This window comes from Balaenoptera physalus (assembly GCF_965194825.1).
Source record: "Balaenoptera physalus genome assembly, chromosome: 3".
In the NCBI taxonomy this organism is placed as follows: domain Eukaryota; kingdom Metazoa; phylum Chordata; class Mammalia; order Artiodactyla; family Balaenopteridae; genus Balaenoptera; species Balaenoptera physalus.
In genome coordinates this window covers 53,858,997-53,878,755 of record NC_138890.1, presented here as the reverse complement: position 1 = coordinate 53,878,755, position 19,759 = coordinate 53,858,997, and the positions used below count along the sequence as shown (strand labels likewise).

At 37.1% G+C, this 19,759-nt stretch overlaps 1 protein-coding gene across 2 annotated transcripts in view; it reads right to left on the bottom strand.

The window, feature by feature from the left end:
• The window catches only part of PPP2R2B (protein phosphatase 2 regulatory subunit Bbeta), a 689,017-nt gene that overhangs the window by 530,166 nt on the left and 139,092 nt on the right, over nt 1–19,759 (bottom strand). For both annotated transcript variants that reach the window (XM_082454200.1, XM_082454205.1), the window contains exon 2: nt 6,195–6,281. The gene's annotated coding sequence lies outside the window, so the exon portion shown is untranslated. The remainder of the gene's footprint in view (nt 1–6,194; nt 6,282–19,759) is intronic.

The following is a 19,759-nucleotide window of genomic DNA, read 5'->3' as shown; positions in this document are numbered from 1 at the left end:
CCAAAGAGTTCAGGAAACAATCACAGAAAATCAAACTCAAGGGAATTTTAAAAATTATTATGCAGCCGTTTATCCAAGCCAAGCAGAATTCGCTGCTAAAAAAAAATCTACTCCAAGCTCTACATTTTACCACTTGAGAGACTTTGCAAACAATTTATTCATAGATCCTCAAGACTACATATGGTATCAAGCAAGACTACGTGATATTTCTCTGAAAGTTGCTGGGAAGATCACAAATGATGGTATAAGCAGAAGTTCCTTTTGTGGACAGTGGTTACTTTTGCATAGCTAGCTCTTTTTTTTTTTTTTTGCCATTTTTACTGCTAAGAGAACACTTCTTTTTCCTTCTTTCTTTGGTATCACACCTTCCTTACTTCCCTCCATGTGTGATCATATGACCTTGGTCTGACCAATCAGAATACTATTTTGCCATGTCCATATTAAACAATGCAGGACTAAGCACTTGTCCCATTTTGGTTCATGGATGACCAAGTAGTTCCACCTGGTTCAATCGAATAAATCCTATGATTCATAAAAAATTTGAAAAAAGAGAGGCTTTCTTTCCAGTGGAGCTGCTAAGTCAGTATAGGTCAAATAAAAAACCACTAAAGGGCAACAACAACTAAGGAAATGCCCAAGAAAGAAGACCACAGAAGAAAACAGAGCAGAGACAAGAGACAGGTAACTGATGATAAGACATGAACGCCAGGCTACATCTGTCTTTAAAATAAAAATACCGTACATCTTGCAGTTGATAATTTCCATTTTTAAGTGAATTTTACTTTTGTTCCTATATCTTGCAACTAAAAAGAGTCCACTTTCCATGGTTTCAGTCACAGTCAACCGAGTTCTGAAAATATTAAATGGAAAATTCCAGGAACAAAAAATTCATAAAATTTAAATTGCACACCATTCTGAGTAGTGTGATGAAATCTCTCAGCATCCTACTCCATCTCACCTGGGACATGAATCATGCCTTTGTTCAGGATATCCCACCGGTTAGTCACTTAGTAGCCGTTTGGTTATCAGATGGTCACGGTGTCACAATGCTTGTGTTCAAGTAACCCTTATTTTACTTAATAATGATCCCAAAGAACAAGAGTAATGATGCTGGCGATTCAGATATGCTAAAGAGAATCCGTAAAGTGCTTCCTTTAAGTGAAAAGGTGAAAGTTCTTGATTAATAAGAAAAAAAAATGATGTGATGAGGTTGCTAACATCTATAGTAAGAAAACTTCTTCTATCCATGAAACTGTGAAGAAAGAAAAAGAAATCCATGCTGGTTTTGCTTTCACACCTCAGGCTGCAAAAGTTACAGCCCTAGTGCATGGTAAGTGTTTAGTTAAGATGCATTAAATTTGTATGATAAGATATTTTGAGAGAGAGAGAACTAAAGAGAAACCACATTCACATAACTTTTATTACAGCATATTGTTATAATTGTTCTATTTTATGATTTGTTATTATTATCTCTTACTGTGCCTAATTTATAAATTAAACTTTAACATAGGTATGTATATATAGGAAAAAAACAGAGTATATATAGGGTTTGGTATTATTCGCAGTTTCAGGCATCCACTGGGGGTCTTAGAATGTATCCCCCGTGGATAAGGGGGGGACTACTGTATACAAGGTTGTGTCATCTGAGATAGAAATAACTTTATTTCTCCCTTTCCAATCTGAATGTCTCTATTTCTTTTTCTTGCCTAATTCCTTTGGGTAGAATCTCCAATACAATGTTAAATAGAAATTGTGAGAATAGTCATTCTTTTTTGTTCCTGATCTTAGGAGGAAAGAATTAAGTCTTTCACCATTAAGCATGATGTTATCTGTGAGGTTTTGTTTTGTTTTGTTCTGTTTTTGTAAGAGAGATCCTAAATGATCAAGGAAGAACTTTGTGGTACAGTAGTTTGGCTTTTGGAGAAAGGACATCAAGAAAAGATGAAAAAAATGGATGAGAATTGGATTTTGTACATTTAGGTTTTGAGTCTTTCTTGGTATTAGAAGATACTGTAGCTGCCCTATTGTAAACATAATTCACAATAAATATTCTTGCCCCCAGAGTGAATTCTCATCTCAAATAAGTACACTTTCTTCCAATTTGCTGATGTCATGAAAGAATAATCTGTCCGATCTACATATGAATTCAATTCTAAGCTTATTTTGCCATCTAACTCATTTAACCTAATGATGGAAATTACTAATAAGAAGATCACACAAGTTGATAAGTTGTTACAGTTGTGATGCAGTTGTCAAATCCTAATAATCGGTGAAGGAATTTGGCTTTTTCTTGGCTAGCAACTTTTCTTTCAGCCCTTGCATTTAGAAAATTGGTGGATGTGAACAATTATTCATTTACTCACTCAGCAAATACTTGCCAAGTCCCTACCTGTTGGCAGGCACTACATGGTAGGCAGCTTCTAAAATGACTCCCAACAACCGCCGCCCCCCAAAAAATTTCCTACCTGGCCCTTTACAAAAGTTTGGCAACCCCTGCATTAGAAACAAGTCTAGCCTACACTTGAGGGGAGGAGATTCACAAGGGCATGAATACCAGGAAGCTGGGGTCTTTGGGAGCTGTGAGTTTTTTGTAGATGTCTTTTATCAGAGTGAGGAAGTTCTATTTTATTCCTTGTTTGTTGAGCTTTTATTATTATTATTATTATAAAAAGATATTGGATTTTGGCAAATGCTTTTTCTGTGTTTATTGAGCAAGATACATTCTTGCCATAATTGCTGACTTCAAAGAAAAAGAAAAAATATTTGGGCATATAGGCAAAAAGCCAAAGTAACTATAAAGAAAAGAAAATCAAATCACCATCAGAAGTCTCAACATCAAAGTTTTATGCCAAAAGAAAATGGAGTAACATATTTAAGATACTCAAGGAAAGTAAATGTGAGCCAAAGATTTTATATCCAGCCAAATAAACTTTCAAACATAACGGCAGAAGACAATCAAAATATAAGAATTCAGAGAATAATGTTACCATGAGCCCACACAGCCTATGACTATAATTAAAGAATAAACTTTAAAAATCATAACAAGTCAATTTAAAATAAATTTTAGAGGCACCTATTTTCAGGAAAAAATAGCTTACCAAAACTAACACTAAGGGAAACAAAATGAGAAGAGACTTTACTCATGAAAGAAATTACACCAGTAATTAAAAATTTATCCCAACACACAGAGAAAACTTCAGACTTCCAGAAAATAGAAAAAAACAAAACAAAACACTTCCAAATTCATTTCATGAAGCTAGGATAAACTTGAGGACAGTGAGAACAAGGAAAATTAACAACTGGGTGAACTTACGAATATAAACGTAAATATCCTGAGAATATATTAGCACTATATAACCACAGCACTACATAAAATTATTGCCTTATTGTGACCAAGTTACGTTTTCTCCAGTAATGTAGGAATAGTTTAATATTAGAAAATTAATGTATTTCATAATATTAAGAGATTGAAAGAGAACCACATAGTTCATCTCAATAGATGCAGCAAAACCAGGCATTAAATGAAATTTTAGTCAACACCCACTCATGATAAAGAAATTAGCACAGAAAGAATAGAAGGGAACTTCCTTAATTTGTTTAAGGACATGCCTCTAAATCTACTTGCATAGTACTTAATGTTAAAGGGAAGAAACAAAACCCTCATTATTTAGATATGATATGATTATCTACATTAAAAAGAAAAGATAATATACACACATTTTGTTAACTAATGAGTGTTCAATTGCATTTCTATTCTTTATTATTATTTTACTCCCATTATTTAACTACAAATAAGAAATTAGCAAATGTAATTTTTAGTAGTACAATGTACTATTTTAGAAATAGATTTAACAGAAGATATGTAATATTTTAAAAGAAAAATTATAAAACTTTATTTTAAAGTTAAATCAATTTAAATAAATGGAGAAATAAGAATCAACATAGTAAAGATGTCAATTCTTCCAAAATTAATTTCTAAATTCAGGCCACTCACAATATTGATATGTTTTTCATAGAATATAAGAAGTCAGTTTTAAAATTAATGTGTAATGCAAAGGCCCAGGAATAGCTCAGGGAACTTTAAAGAAAATCAAGGTTGAAGATTTTTACCACCAGATATCAAAATTTATTATAAGTCTATCATAATTATGATAACATGGTATTGGTAGATTTAGGTAAATTGACCAATGGAACAGAGAGTCAGAACCAGATCCATGCATAGGAAGGAGCCATCTAAGTCAGAGAAGATGTTGAAGATCAGAGGGCAGATGACAAGCTATCTACAAATGGTACTGGGACATATATGGCGAAAAGAAACTTAACTACATACTGAACCAAAAATCAATTCTTGGTGAGGTAGGGATCTAAATGTGAAAAGCAAAATCCTCAAAACATGGAGAAGAATACCCGAACCAATTTTCTGACACTGGAGTGTTCATTAAGTAAAACATGAAAAACATAAATAAAAATTAATAAATTCAACTATATTAAAAGCTTCCATTCATCAAAAGACACCAAAAACATACACAATACATATCAGAAACCAAAGATTTTGTTGTTAATAATATGACAAAAGATGAGCATATGTACATGTATGTGTGTGTATCCACCCCCGCAAACATATATTTTCTACCTACTTATAAAATAAGTAATAATAAATTTAAAACATTGATAAAGCATATGAAGCCAGTGCGATAAAAGAAACGCAAATAGATTAAAAAAAGATGAAATCTGTTCACTGTCATGCATAATCATAAAAGTGGTCATTAAAACTACAATGGAAAACCATTTTATACCTGTATGATAGGCAAAAATATTTAAAGACTTGGGAAAGATTTGAAGAAATAGGGTATTTTACATGCTAATGGGTATGAACTGATACAACCCCTTTGGGAATAATTTGACAACATCTAATTAATTTGAGGATAGTCATACCCTATAACCCTTCCATTCCTTTTCTAGGTATAGAGCTACTTTCATACCTATGAACATGCATAGCCATGTCCATCATCTGATGAGTGGACAGATAATTCATGGCATACTTATAAAATGGAATATGATACAGGAGTAAAAATGACCAGAGCTACAGGTATCAACATGGATGCATCTGGAAAAAAAATCACACTGAGGAAATATAAAAGGCAAGTTACAGAAAAACTACCATCTGACACCTCTTAGACGAAAATTTAAACTACGTGAAACAGTGCTAAAAATACTAAAGCTACATAAATGTGCCATAAAAGAACACAGAGCTTATGAAAATGATAAATACCAAAGTTTGATGTGTAGTTACCTTTGCAGGTGTGATAAGAGATTCAACTGAATTAGTCATGACGTTTCTTTTTTAAGTGGTGGTGGGTATTTAGCATTTGCTATACTATTCTCTACACCTTTTTGTATGTCCAAAATATTTCATAATAATAATTCTTAAAAGAAAAACCTCATACTATCACGGAGAGATGTTTTTAATATATTACAGGTAAACACAGTGAAATATATATAAACACCTATCATATGCACCACCCATTAGAAAAAAAATGTTCACGAAAAAATAAATGCAAAATAGAACGGAAAGATATATACTATAATGTCAAGAGTCCATAGAACTTGCTAGATTACAGTTGTTTTTAGTTTATTTATTTGTGTTTTCTGCTTCATTTTTTCTAGAGAGCATAATTAACTCTTAATGAATCTGCTGAATTAATTAATAAACATTTTTAATGTCACAGTTATAATCATAACAATCAATGCACTTGTGCTGAAATGTCAAACATAATCAGAAAACGCTTCAGAACTACACTTCTCCATGCAATACTTTGACTTAGTTGACTAACTCTCAAACAGGACAATACCCCAGTCCTCCATGAGCTTACCGATTAAAAACAGATGACAAAAAAGGGAACCAGAGCTATACATTAAGCATTAAAGTATTGCATTTGACTTTCAGTGCTCTCCGACATTTTGGACATAAGGACAGTCTCCACTCTGCCTTTTCAGTTCTGGGAAAGAGCTAATGCTTTTCCCCAGAGTGTGAAATAGCTGTCAAACGTGCCTTTTTTGCCACTGCCGTTTTCACACCAAATGCTCTTCTTTCTTTTTCGCACAAGGACAAGATAGCACTTGCAGCCTCCCCCGGCTGTGGGAAATGGATATAACTGAAGCATGATCTGTGTCGGGGTTTGTTTTTAACTCACCTCCTCAGTGAGCACGCCTCCTGTCCTCGGAGCAGGCCAGCTCGGTGTGGGTGTCCAGTGCTTCCAAATCTCGCTATGCAGCCCAACCTGGGATAAAACAGAAATAATGAAAATGTCCTATGTTTCCCTGCACCATTTGACTCCTACCAAGAAAACGGGAGGACTATCTCAGGTTATATAAAGGAAAGGTTCTTGAGATACAAGAACAGTTGCTGGTCATTTTACAGCTGGAGGCGAGAACCATCAGATAATCCACACCACCTGTATTGAGGGTGTTTGTTAACACATGATCAAAATATCACACCTAAATCTTATTTGCTGCTCACCTGCGCTCCATGCTGTGTTAAATGCTTTACATTCATCATCTCAATTCATCCTCCTGGAAACTCTATTAAGCTGATTCTACCTTACCAGCCCCATGTTGTAAATGCAGAAACTGAAGGTCAGAGAGAAGTTAAGTGACTTGCCAAGGCCATGAAACTAGTAGATGATGGAGCTGGGATTGGAACCAGGTATCCTATCTCACACCTGAACCTTTAACCTCTCTACACCTGTCCTCAGAACCATTCAGAGAGTCCCTTTTAATTATCCTCCTATAGTTATTAGTGGTGGATATTTTAATCTCTGTTTACTGATGACATAACGGAGTCTCTGAGAGATCCTGCCCAAACAACCAGAGCTATCCAACTTCAAAATCTATGCATTTAGCACTAGATCACATTCTCTTTCATAGATTCACAGCCAAGATATGGTCTCTCTTCCAAGCCCTTCCTCCCTCTGTTTCTCCATCTGCAAAAGAAAGGGAATCATATTGTCTCCCTTGAAAATCTCCATGGTTTTTATGGGATCAAATGCGATTCAGTGTAAAGGATCTTTGAAAAGTATAAAAACATAAGGAATTCAAATTTGCACCCATATTTCAGCTAAGTTTCCTTATCAGGCATCAACTATTAGAACATGCCAAATCCTTCCCATCTATGTTTAGAATGCTATGAGTAATAACACAGTCCCTATTCTCTGTTCATAGCAGAACTCAGATGATTCTGCTGTTATCCAGCCTTTTCCCAGACAGCCCTGTACTTTGAAGCTAAGCTGACTTTATCTCCAGGTTCAAGGGTGGACTCTAATAGGCCAAAGTCAGTCGAAGTCATCTTGGTCCCTCGGACATAGTGATTCCTTTAGTTAACTTTGGCTTAAGGAAAACAGCACATGCATCCCCCTGACTAGGGGGGTTTAACTAAATTTGGGCCGATGAGGTGTGTACTGATGATATGGTATCCAGATGTGAAGCTGGAAACCAGAGTAGCCATTGTCCACCATAAGGGAGGTGGTCAGTGAACAATACTGACGCCACTGAAAGTGGTAAGAACTTCATAAATGTTATTTACGTTATTACACTAAAATTTTTGATAGTTTCTGTCAAAAGTTTGATGTTCCTATACCCTTCTCATTGGTAAGTATTTTTAGGACATCTTCATTCAAATTAGCGTATACAGTCTCCAATTCACCCTTGCCACAGAAGTCACCAATATTATTTCATCCAACTAATTGGTATGAAAAAGCAATCTCCTCTTTCCCCTCTTTCCCCTGTTATTGTCTCATTTTCTACAGCACTAACCTTTTATGCCTTTGTGGGCAGTGTGGGGGTAGAGAGGCATTTCCTGGCACAGGTAATGAGCTCCCAGTTCTGTTTCCACTCAGAAAAGGCATGAGCTGCGATAACTCATAACTAACGTGCATTTCACAATTTACCATTTGTTAAGCATAATTCCCTCAAATGGATTTGTTCTAAGTTTCACCCTGCTTTGTGAATTTGAAGTGTCTTTCCCTTCACTGGGAAGTGCCACTGTGTAAGCCTCTTATTTTTCCTTGGAAAATAAGAAATGTTATCAAAATCAAATAACTTGCTTTTTAGAATTAAAATGCTCTTGTCAAAGAATTGTGCACTCACAAAGGAAAGACATTTCTTCCATCTCCTTAAAAGAGGAGTTTTGAGATGGAGAAAATATAATGAGTGGGTTTCCTCCACCCCAGGACTGGCCCTCACATAGGTACTCAGGTTTCTCTATGTGCCCCTCCCAATTCTGTATTTCCAGGTGGCCAATTACTTGTAGCCAGGAAAAAGCTAATTTACATTAACTAGCTCCCAGCAAATTTGTCTCCTTAAATGCTCTTAAATTCTCCCCTTTTTTATCCCTCACAGGAGCTGCTGCCCCATTTCAAAGCCCCATTGCTCTCCCCTAGATTATTCAACAGCCTTCTCACCATTTTCCCCTCCATCCTATTTCTCCTTCTCCCAGTGTCTACACCTTATTCCTGCCACAGCTGTCTTTCTAAAAGGCAAATCCGATGATCACTTCCCTCTCCTATGTAAAACCTCTCAACAGCTGTCGTTTTGTCTGGATAAAATTCCAACTCCATGGTCTAGTGTCAAGACCCTTTATGATCTGGCCCTGATGCATGGACAGCCACGTGTCTGGCCACTCCTGTCACGTATCTTTGCCACGCTACAACTTGTTCACTGCAGTTACAATACTGGGTCTCTGACAAAATAGAGTGGGGCTGAATTTTGAAAGAAAAGCTTTTTAATAAAATAAGCTCTTCGTCCTGTATATTTTTCTAAAAGTTTTTCTTTCCACATATGGTGTTTTTAAGTCCCTAGCATTGATTTTTGGGTATAATGTAAGGTAGGAATCTGTCATTATTGTTTTCATATGAGCAACTAGTTGAATCAATGGTATTTAAATAACTAACATCTTTCAGGTAGACACTGTCAATTTTTAGAATTTTATTTATTTATTTATTTATTTTTTTCAATTTTTAGAATTTTAAAAGAGATCTTAGAAATGTTTTTTGAGGGTGGATGAGCAAAAGCTCTTTAAAATTTGACCCCACCCAGTTTTTCAGTGTAGGAAGGATTTCTTTTTTTCTTTTTTTCATCTTTGGAAAGTGTGTCATTTACTGGGTCTTTTTTAAGAATTTTATTTATTTATGTTTTTGAATTTTATTTTATTTCTTTTTTTATACAGCAGGTTCTTATTAATCATCCATTTTATACACATCAGCGTATACATGTCAATCCCAATCGCCCAATTCATCCCACCCCCACCCCCAACCCCCACCGCTTTCCCCCTTTGGTGTCCATACATTTGTTCTCTACATCTGTGTCTCAATTTCTGCCCTGCAAACCGGTTCATCTGTACCATTTTTCTAGGTTCCACATATATGCATTAATATATGATATTTGTTTTTCTCTTTTTGACTTACGTCACTCTGTATGACAGTCACTAGATCCATCCACGTCTCAACAAATGACCCATTTTCGTTCCTTTTTATGGCTGAGTAATATTCCATTGTATACATGTACCACATCTTCTTTATCTATTTGTCTGTTGATGGGCATTTAGATGGCATCCATGGCCTGGCTTCTGTAAATAGTGCTGCAAAGAACATTGGGGTGCATGTGTCTTTTGGAATTACGGTTTTCTCTGGGTATATGCCCAGTAGTGGGATTGCTGGGTCATATGGTAATTCTATATTTAGTTTTTTAAGGAACCTCCATACTGTTCTCCATAGTGACTCTATTAATTTACATTCCTACCAACAGTGCAAGAGGGTTCCCTTTTCTCCACACCCTCTCCAGCATTTTTTCTTTGTAGATTTTCTGATGATGCCCATTCTAACTGGTGTGAGGTGACACCTCATTGTAGTTTTGATTTGCATTTCTCTAATAATTAGTGTTGTTGAGCAGCTTTTCATGTGCTTCTTGGCCGTCTGTATGTCTTCTTTGGAGAAATGTCTATTTAGTTCTTCTGCCCATTTTTGCATTGGGTTGTTTGTTTTTTTAGTATTGAGCTGCATGAGCTGTTTATATATTTGGGAGATCAATCCTTGGTCCGTTGATTCATTTGCAAATATTTTCTCCCATTCTGAGGGTTGTCTTTTCGTCTTGTTTGTAGATTCCTTTGCTGTGCAAAAGCTTTCAAGTTTCATTAGGTCCCATTTGTTTATTTTTGTTTTTATTTCCATTACTCTAGGAGGTGGATCAAAAAAGATCTCACTCTGATTTATGTCAAAGAGTGTTCTTCCTATGTTTTCCTCTAAGAGTTTTATAGTGTCTGGTCTTACATTTAGGAATCTAATCCATTTTGAGTTTATTCTTGTGTATGCTGTTAGGGACTGTTCTAATTTCATTCTTTTACATGTAGCTGTCCAGTTTTCCCAGCACCACTTATCGAAGAGACTGTCTTTTCTCCATTGTATATTCTTGCCTCCTTTGTCATAGATTAGTTGACCATAAGTGCGTGGGTTTACCTCTGGGTTTTCTATCCTGTTCCATTGACCTATATTTCTGTTTTTGTGCCAGTACCATATTGTCTTCATTACTGTAGCTTTTTAGTATAGTCTGAACTCAGGGAGTCTGATTCCTCCAGCTCCGCTTTTTCCCCTCAAGATTGCTTTGGCTATTCGGGGTCTTTTATGTCTCCATACAAATTTTAAGATTTTTTGTTCTAGTTCTGTAAAAAATGCCCTTGTAATTTGATAGGGATTGCATTGAATCTGTAGATTGCTTTGGGTAGTATAGTCATTTTCACAATATTGATTCTTCCAATCCAAGAACATGGTATATCTCTCCATCTGTTTGTAACATCTTTAACTGCTTTCATCAGTGTCTTATAGTTTTCTGCATACAGGTCTTTTGTCTCCCTAGGTAGGTTTATTCCTAGGTATTTTATTCTTTTTCTTGCAATGGTAAATGGGAGTGTTTCCTTAATTTCTCTTTCAGATTTTTCATCATTAGTGTATAGGAGTGCAAGAGATTTCTGTGCATTAATTTTGTATCCTGCTACTTTACCAAATTCATTGATTAGCTCTAGCAGTTTTGTGGTAGCATCTTTACGATTCTCTATGTATAGTATCATATCATCTGCAAACAGTGACAGCTTTACTTCTTCCTTTCTGATTTGGATTCCTTTTATTTCTTTTTTTTCTTTGATTGCTGTGGCTAGGACTTCCAAACCTATGTTGAATAACAGTGGTGAGAGTGGACATCCTTGTCTTGTTCCTGATCTTAGAGGAAATGCTTTCAGTTTTTCACCATTGAGAATGATGTTTCCTGTGGGTTTGTCATATATGGCCTTTATTATGTTGAGGTAGGTTCCCTCTATGCCCACTTTCTGGAGAGTTTTTATCATAAATGGGTGTTGAATTTTGTCAAAAGCTTTTTCTGCATCTATCGAGATGATCATATGGTTTTTATTCTTCAATTTGTTAATATGGTATATCACATTGATTGATTTGCGTATATTGAAGAATCCTTGCATTCCTGGGATAAACCCCACTTGATCATGGTGTATGATCCTTTTAATGTGTTGTTGGATTCTGTTTGCTAGTACTTTGTTGAGGATTTTTGCATCTATATTCATCAGTGATATTGGTCTGTAATTTTCTTCTTTTGTAGTATCTTTGTCTGGTTTTGGTATCAGGGTGATGGTGGCCTTGTAGAATGAGTTTGGGAGTATTCCTTCCTCTGCAGTTCTTTGGAAGAGTTTGAGAAAGATGGGTGTTAGCTCTTCTCTAAATGTTTGATACAATTCACCTGTGAAGTCATCTGCTCCTGGACTTTTGTTTGTTGGAAGATTATTAATGACAGTTTCAATTTCATTACTTGTGATTGGTCTGTTCATATTTTCTATTTCTTCCTGGTTCAGTCTGGGAAGGTTATACCTTTCTACGAATTTGTCCATTTCTTCCAGGTTGTCCATTTTATTGGCATAGAGTTGCCTGTAGCAGTCTCTTAGGATGCTTTGTATTTCTGCAGTGTCTGTTGTAACGTCTCCTTTTTCATTTCTAAGTTTATTGATTTGAGTCCTCTCCCTCTTTTTCTTGATAAGTCTGGCTAATGGTTTATCAATTTTGTTTATCTTCTCAAAGAACCAGCTTTTAGTTTGATTGATCTTTGCTATTGTTTTCTTTGTTTCTATTTCATTTATTTCTGCTCTGATCTTTATGATTTCTTTCCTTCTGCTAACTTTGGGTTTTGTTTGTTCTTCTTTCTCTAATTGCTTTAGGTGTAAGGTTAGATTGTATACTTGAGATTTTTCTTGTTTCTTGAGGTAAGCTTGTATAGCTATAAAGTTCCCTCTTAGAACTGCTTTTGCTGCATCCCATAGGTTTTGGATCGTCGTGTTTTCATTATCATTTGTCTCTAGGTATTTTTTGATTTCCTCTTTGATTTCTTCAGTGATCTCTTGGTTATTTAGTAACATTGTTTAGCCTCCATGTGTTTGTGTTTTTTACGTTTTTTTTCCTGTAATTCATTTCTAATCTCATAGCATTGTGGTCAGAAAAGATGCTTGACATGATTTCAATTTTCTTAAATTTACTGAGGCTTGATGTGTGACCCAAGATGTGATCTATCCTGGAGAATGTTCCACGTGCACTTGATAAGAAAGTGTATTCTGCTGTTTTCAGATGGAATGTCCTATAAATATCAATTAAATCTATCTGGTCTGTTGTGTCATTTAAAGCTTGTGTTTCCTTATTAATTTTCTGTTTGGATGATCTGTCCATTGGTGTAAGTGAGGTGTTAAAGTCCCCCACTGTTAGTGTGTTACTGTCGATTTCCTCTTTTATAGCTGTTAGCAGTTGCCTTATGTATTGAGGTGCTCCTATGTTGGGTGCATATATATTTATAATTGTTATGTCTTCTTCTTGGATTGGTCCCTTGATCATTACGTAGTGTCCTTCCTTGTCTCTTGTAACATTCTTTATTTTAAAGTCCATTTTATCTGATATGAGTATTGCTACTCCAGCTTTCTTTTGATTTCCATTTGCATGGAATATGTTTTTCCATCCCCTCACTTTCAGTCTGAATGTGTCCCTAGGTCTGAAGTGGGTCTCTTGTAGACAGCATAAATATGGGTCTTGTTTTTGTATCCATTCAGTAAGCCTGTGTCTTTTGGTTGGAGCATTTAATCCATTCACATTTAAGGTAATTATCGATATGTATGTTCCTTTTACCATTTTCTGAATTGTTTTGGGTTTGTTTTTGGAGGTCCTTTTCTTCTCTTGTGTTTCCCACTTAGAGAAATTCCTTTAGCATTTGTTGTAGAGCTGGTTTGGTGGTGCTGAATTCTCTTAGCTTTTGCCTATCTGTAAAGCTTTTGATTTCTCCTTCGAATCTGAATGAGATCCTTGCCAGGTAGAGTAATCTTGGTTGTAGGTTCTTCCCTTTCATCACTTTAAGTATATCATGCCACTCCCTTCTGGCTTGTAGAGTTTCTGCTGAGAAATCAGCTGTTAACCTTATGGGAGTTCCCTTGTATGTTATTTGTCGTTTTTCCCTTGCTGCTTTCAGTAATTTTTCTTTGTCTTTAATTTTTGCCACTTTGATTACTATGTGTCTCGGCGTGTTTCTCCTTGGGGTTATCCTGTATGGGACTCTCTGCGCTTCCTGGACTTGGGTGGCTATTTCCTTTCCCATGTTAGGGAAGTTTCAACTATAATCTCTTCAAATATTTTCTCTGGTCCTTTCTCTCTCTCTTCTCCTTCTGGGACCCATATAATGTGGATGTTGTTGCGTTTAATGTTGTCCCAGAGGTCTCTTAGGCTGTCTTCATTTCTTTTCATTGTTTTTTCTTTATTCTGTTCTGTGGCAGTGAATTCCACCATTCTGTCTTCCAGGTCACTTATCCGTTCTTCTGCCTCAGTTATTCTGATATTGATTCCTTCTAGTGTATTTTTCATTTCAGTTATTCATGTTGTTCATCTCTGTTTGTTTGTTCTTTAATTCTCCTAGGTCTTTGTTAAACATTTCTTGCATCTTCTCGGTCTTTGCCTCCATTCTTTTTCTGAGGTCCTGGATCATCTTCACTGTCATTATTCTGAATTCTTTTTCTGGAAGGTTGCCTGTCTCCACTTCATTTAGTTGTTTTTCTGGGGTTTTATCTTGTTCCTTCATCTGGTACATAGTGCTCTGCTTTTTTATCTTGTCTATCTTTCTGTGAATGTGGTTTTTTGTTCCACAGGCTGCAGGACTGTAGCTCTTCTTGCTTCTGCTGTCTGCCCTCTTGTGGATGAGGCTATCTAAGAGGCTTTTGCAAGTTTCCTCTAGGAAGGATTTCTTAAACAAGACACAAAGAGCACAATTCAAAAAGAAAAAAAAAAAGATAGATTCAACACATTAAACTTCATCAACAGGTCCTATAAACAAAGTGAAAAGATCAGCTGTAGACTGGAAATATACATTTGTCACATTTGACAAAGGGCTAATATCTAGGCTAATAAATTTGACAAAGGGCTAATATCTAGGCTATATAAAGAACGCTTATAAATTAATAAAATGAAGAAAACAACAACAACAACAACAGAAATGTGGACAAAAGTTTTCCAAGAGGCCACTCAGAAAGAGGCAACCTAATCAACCTGTTTTAAAATGCTAAATTTTCTTAGTCATCAGGATATACATGATAAAAACACAAAAAAATGTTTTATATGCTTAAACATTTGTTAGGAGGGTAGATTTCATGTCATGTATTTTTACCATAATTAACAACAAACAATAAAAAGCAGCAGAAAAGAAAGGCAAATAAGACAAGTCTGTGGATACAGAATGCTAGTGAGGACGGGTCAGCGGTAACCCTTGTGCATTGCTGATGGGAAGGTACGTGCGTGGTCCAGCTACTTGGGTACAATAGACCTTTGTTGCACTTAATTGACCATTTCTAGCGGCCTGGGGCTGTGAATCTGGCTTAGGGTTTTGAACCTGGAGCAAGATCTCAGTTTACAGAGTGAAGAACACATGAGATGAAAAAGGTTGCCATAAAGAGAGAGTCCAGTAAAAAAAAAAAAAAAAAAAAAAAAGAAAAGAGTGTCCAGAAGAGTATCAATCCACAGGGCTCTGCAGAGGATCAGATATAGGCCAAGAGATCTGAACAGGTGGACAGAGGGACAGAGTTGAAGTTTCCCAACCAAGGAGGACAGAATTCCCAAGGCTTTCTCCAGTGTGGCTTCAGGACCCCATGAAAGGGTCTGCAGACATTCCCAAGGGCAGGGTTGTTAAGCCAGTTTCAAGCAATCAGCAAATTCCTTTAAACTGGATGCAAAATTAGTACACCTCCTTATTGAAGAAGGAAGAGTCATTATTCTCCAAGGTCCCATAGCGAGGAAACCGTGGATCCAGAATTGACATCCACGCCTAGTTCCTGATTTATATTCCTGCCATTTTGGTTCAAAATCGAATCCTGCCCATTCTTCCTTTTCTCTTTCAGACTGAAGAAGAAAATTAACCACCCGGTAGTCACTGAGCAACTTGGTTCTGGCACCGTCGAGAATACAATCTACCCAAGACATTATCTCTCCTTCACTCTAGGTTCTGGTTTTTTGGGGTGGAAGAACAATATTTATTGAAACATTAACATGTTTTGTTCTAGGGTTTCCCTCTTCCTTTCCATGAAGATAGCCGGGCCTTTCACATTTCCTTTTCCTAGGACTTTTGTAGGGGTCAAGGAGAAGTGGCCAGAGGACAACTCTCCTCTTCTCCCTCCCTCCTCACTCTCTCTTCCTCCGTCTCTCTCCTGTGAGTGAAAATGTGAGCTCATGAAAGCAACTATGTTAGGGAGAAAGGAGCAAGGAAGTACCTTTGTGGGCAGCCAGAGAAGGGCTTCGATCCATAACACATCTTTTCTGCTGTGGGTCAGAGCCTTCCTGACTCCGAGACCTACTCATGGATGTTGGGCCCTAGGTTCCCAGCCTAGACGAGGGTCCTCCAAGCAAGAAACACAAGCAGCAGTTGCTTGACCTCAGGAGACCAGTGTGGCCAGAAGCCCCAAGAGTAGGTTCCTCCCTGACCCTTGGACAGTCTGTAACACTCACAGACTGTGAGGCAATTAGGGTTGGCGAGAGTTGCAGGGAGCCCCAATAATGATAGACTGCATTTTTCATCAGTCTGGTAGGGTGGAGACTCAGTCATATAATTCTGTTTACTAATAATAATGACAACAACCACAAATGTGACATTTCTTACATACTGTTGTTTACACAGTGCCAACTAAGACTCACAGCCCCTTCTACATCAGAAATTGTAGAATGTGAGAGTTGGAGTGATCCTTAGAATTCGTCCAACTTTATCATCTCATGATGTCAATGAATCTGACCCAGGAAGCCAAGTGATATCCAAAGGTCAGGGAATCACAAATGCAGGACCACAAGTAAAGAAGCTCTCGGTTATTTTATCCAGCACTGTTTCCACAGCCCCATGCTGCTTAGTTGGAAAAGAATAGTGTTCTAAAAACTGGGGGCATCTCTAAGCATCTTAAAATGAAAAAACCAACAATACAAAAAGATAGCAATAGAAATGAAGGTGGAGACCAGAGTTCAGTGCCCCCAGGTAAGGCAGAAGGAGTGCTCAGGAGGCAAACTTGTCTTCAGAAGCAAACTCTGCCTCATACTGCCCTCTGGTGGATTGAACTAAGAATGTCTCTGCTCAGCCCTGTTATGGTAAATTTAAAGTGAACTTGAAACTGTCAGATTAAATTTAAGAAATGAGGAAAAACAAAAAAAAAAACAAAAAAACCCTCCTGTTCAAATTCAGGTCTTCTCTGGGCAGCTTTATAAATATAAATCCCTTCATTACTATGACTATTATCCCAAGGAAAATGGTAAAGTGATGACATTAATAGCATGGATATATAATAGAACTGCAGATTAGGTCCTAGCTCTGGAATTCTGGAGAAGTTACCCAATCTCTCTGAGACTCATTTTACTCAACTGTAAAATGGACATAATAATAGGATGTCTCACAACAAGGACCTACCGTATAGCACAGGGATATTCAATATCTTGTAATAAACTATAAGGAAAAGAATCGAAAAAAAGAATGTGTGTGTGTGTGTGTGTGTGTGTATGTGTGTGTATATATACACACATACATATATACATATATGTGTGTATATATATAACCAAATCACTCTGCTGTACACCTGAAACTCACACAATATTGTAAATCAATTACACTTCAATAAAAAATACTACTACTAATAATAGGATGTCCCTCATGTGGTGGTGTGAGTATTTGAAGGAGAAAATCTGCATGAGTCCTTAGAGAAGTGCTGGGTACATAAGAGCTCAATATAGAAGTTGTTCTTATTTTTCTTCTTATTGTTGATTTTATTATCACCATTTTGATAACTTTTCAAAAAATAAGTTCATATGCACACAAATAGAACCTTGATAATTAGAAAATCATCAAGGAATTGTCTTAGAACGGTATGATTATGTATATTTTTTTTTGCATGTTCTATGACTTCTGTAACTGGTTAAATTACCTTTACCTTGGTTTTCTGTATATTTACCTTAATGTTCACTTCCCAGTTATAAAAACACCCTAAATATTCTCTCACTAGTGATTTCAATTCTGTCCTTTTTCACTAAAAACTAAAGTAGAGGAGTCACTTGCTTTAGGCCTTATTTGTAGAGAGAGAATGCCTAATTCTCTTTCCTGAGAAGACCCTCAGGAAAATCAGAGTTTATGCTGTCACATGGGAGATATTCTGAGTCTTTGCCTTCTTGTGAGTTAGCTGTTACTGTCTAAAAGCCAACCCACGTTAACACAATAACGCTTTCTTACTTCTCCTGGTTTGGGGGTCATTTCTGACCCACTGCCCTAGGATGGCCTTGCTCCCATGGCTGGACCCATCCCTCCATATTGTCACTCATCCTCCAATAGGTGCACCGGGCTTGTCACGTGGTGGCTAAGGGATCCCAGTAGCCAGAGAGGGGAGACCCCAAGGCATAAGCACACCCTTGCCGACGTCCATTTGCCAAAGCAAGTCATGGGGCCAAGCCCAGATTTGCAGGATGGAGAGGAAAAGTGGCAAAGTCATACTACAAAGGGATGTGCACGCAGGTGTGGTGGAAGTTCATTGCCACTTTTTGCCGACTACCACACCACCCAGGTCCCAGGCTCTAAGAGTGCTGGGCATCTAAGCCAGTCCACAACAACCAGACGTCCTCAGTAACAGTAGTGGACACACACTGAGCGCTTTCCAGGAGTCTCCCACGTCAGTGCCTGTGGGGACCAGACTACCACTGATGGTAAGAGAAGATTTTAGGGAGGGAACTAAGACAAAAAAAAGGCTCAGATGCCTGTTTTGAAGCTAAACTCCATTCAGTTGTCATCATGGGGAATACGGGTTCAATGTTTCTAGATATTCTGATTGTTCAGGAGATGGCAGAAACCTGGATTGTTATATAAAACCTGATATTTAAGTGCTGACAACTAATTTAATTTCTTAAACTTTGTGCACAAGCAAGCAAACTCTCTGGGCGTCAGGGAAGACCAGTTGGAGTCCTCTAGCTTACTCATGCTGGAACTAAATGATTTATGTCAATATGGACTTGGGAGCACTCACTTCCTTTTAAAATGTGTGATGTAACTTATATAAGCACCTACTACAACGCAACATCAAAAAAACAAAAACCTGATTAAAAAATGGGCAGAAGAACTGAATAGACATGTTTCCAAAGAAGAAATGCAGACAGCCAACAGGCACATGAAAAGATGCTCAACATCGTTAATCATCAGGGAACTGCAGGTCAAAACCACAATGAGATATCACCTCATGCCAGTCAGCATGGATGGCTGTCATCAAAAAAAAAAAAAAAACCCCACAAATAACAAATGTTGGCGAGGGTGTGGAGAAAAGGGAACACTCGCACACTGTTGGTGGGCGTGTAAACTGGTGCAGCCACTGTGGAAAACAATATGCAGTTTCTCAACAAACTAAAAACAGAACTACCATATGACCCAGAAATTCCACTCCTAGATATATATCTGAAAAACACTCATTCGAAAAGATACATGCACCCCAATGTTCACAGCAGCAATATTTACAATTGCCAAGGTATGGAAGCAGCCTAAATGCCCATCAACAGATGAATGGATAAAGAAGATGTGGTATATATATGTATACAATGGAATACTACTCAGCCATAAAAAAGAATGAAATCTTGCCATTTGCAAGAATGGATGGATGGACTTGGAGGGCACTGTGCTAAGTGACATAAGTCAGACAGAGAAAGACAAATACTGTAGGATATCACTTATATGTGGAATCTAAAAATACAACAAACCAGTGAATAAAACAAAAAAGAAGCAGACTTACAGATACAGAGAACAAACTAGTGGTTACCTGTGGGGAGAGGGGCAATACAGGAGTAGGTGGAAGAAAAGTGTTATTATGGGATTATATGAAATCATGTGTGTGAAACTTTTGAGAATTGTAAAGCACTACAGAATTTAAAGAATCTTTCATTCAATTAAAAAAAGAACTTATAAAAATTAAAATGCATGATGTACAAAGTAGGAGGAACCCCAGAGCAATAGCTGTATTTGCCAGGAAGTGGGGGGGAAAGGGCCCCAAGACTGAATGCGGCTCTTAAAGTTCAGACTTTTGTGGCATTTGCTACAGAGTCAGGAGATCACAGTGCTTTAGTGTGAGGATTTGAGAGTCAGATGGACTGGCTCTGCTGATTACCAATGTTCCGCTCCCTTTTATTGATAC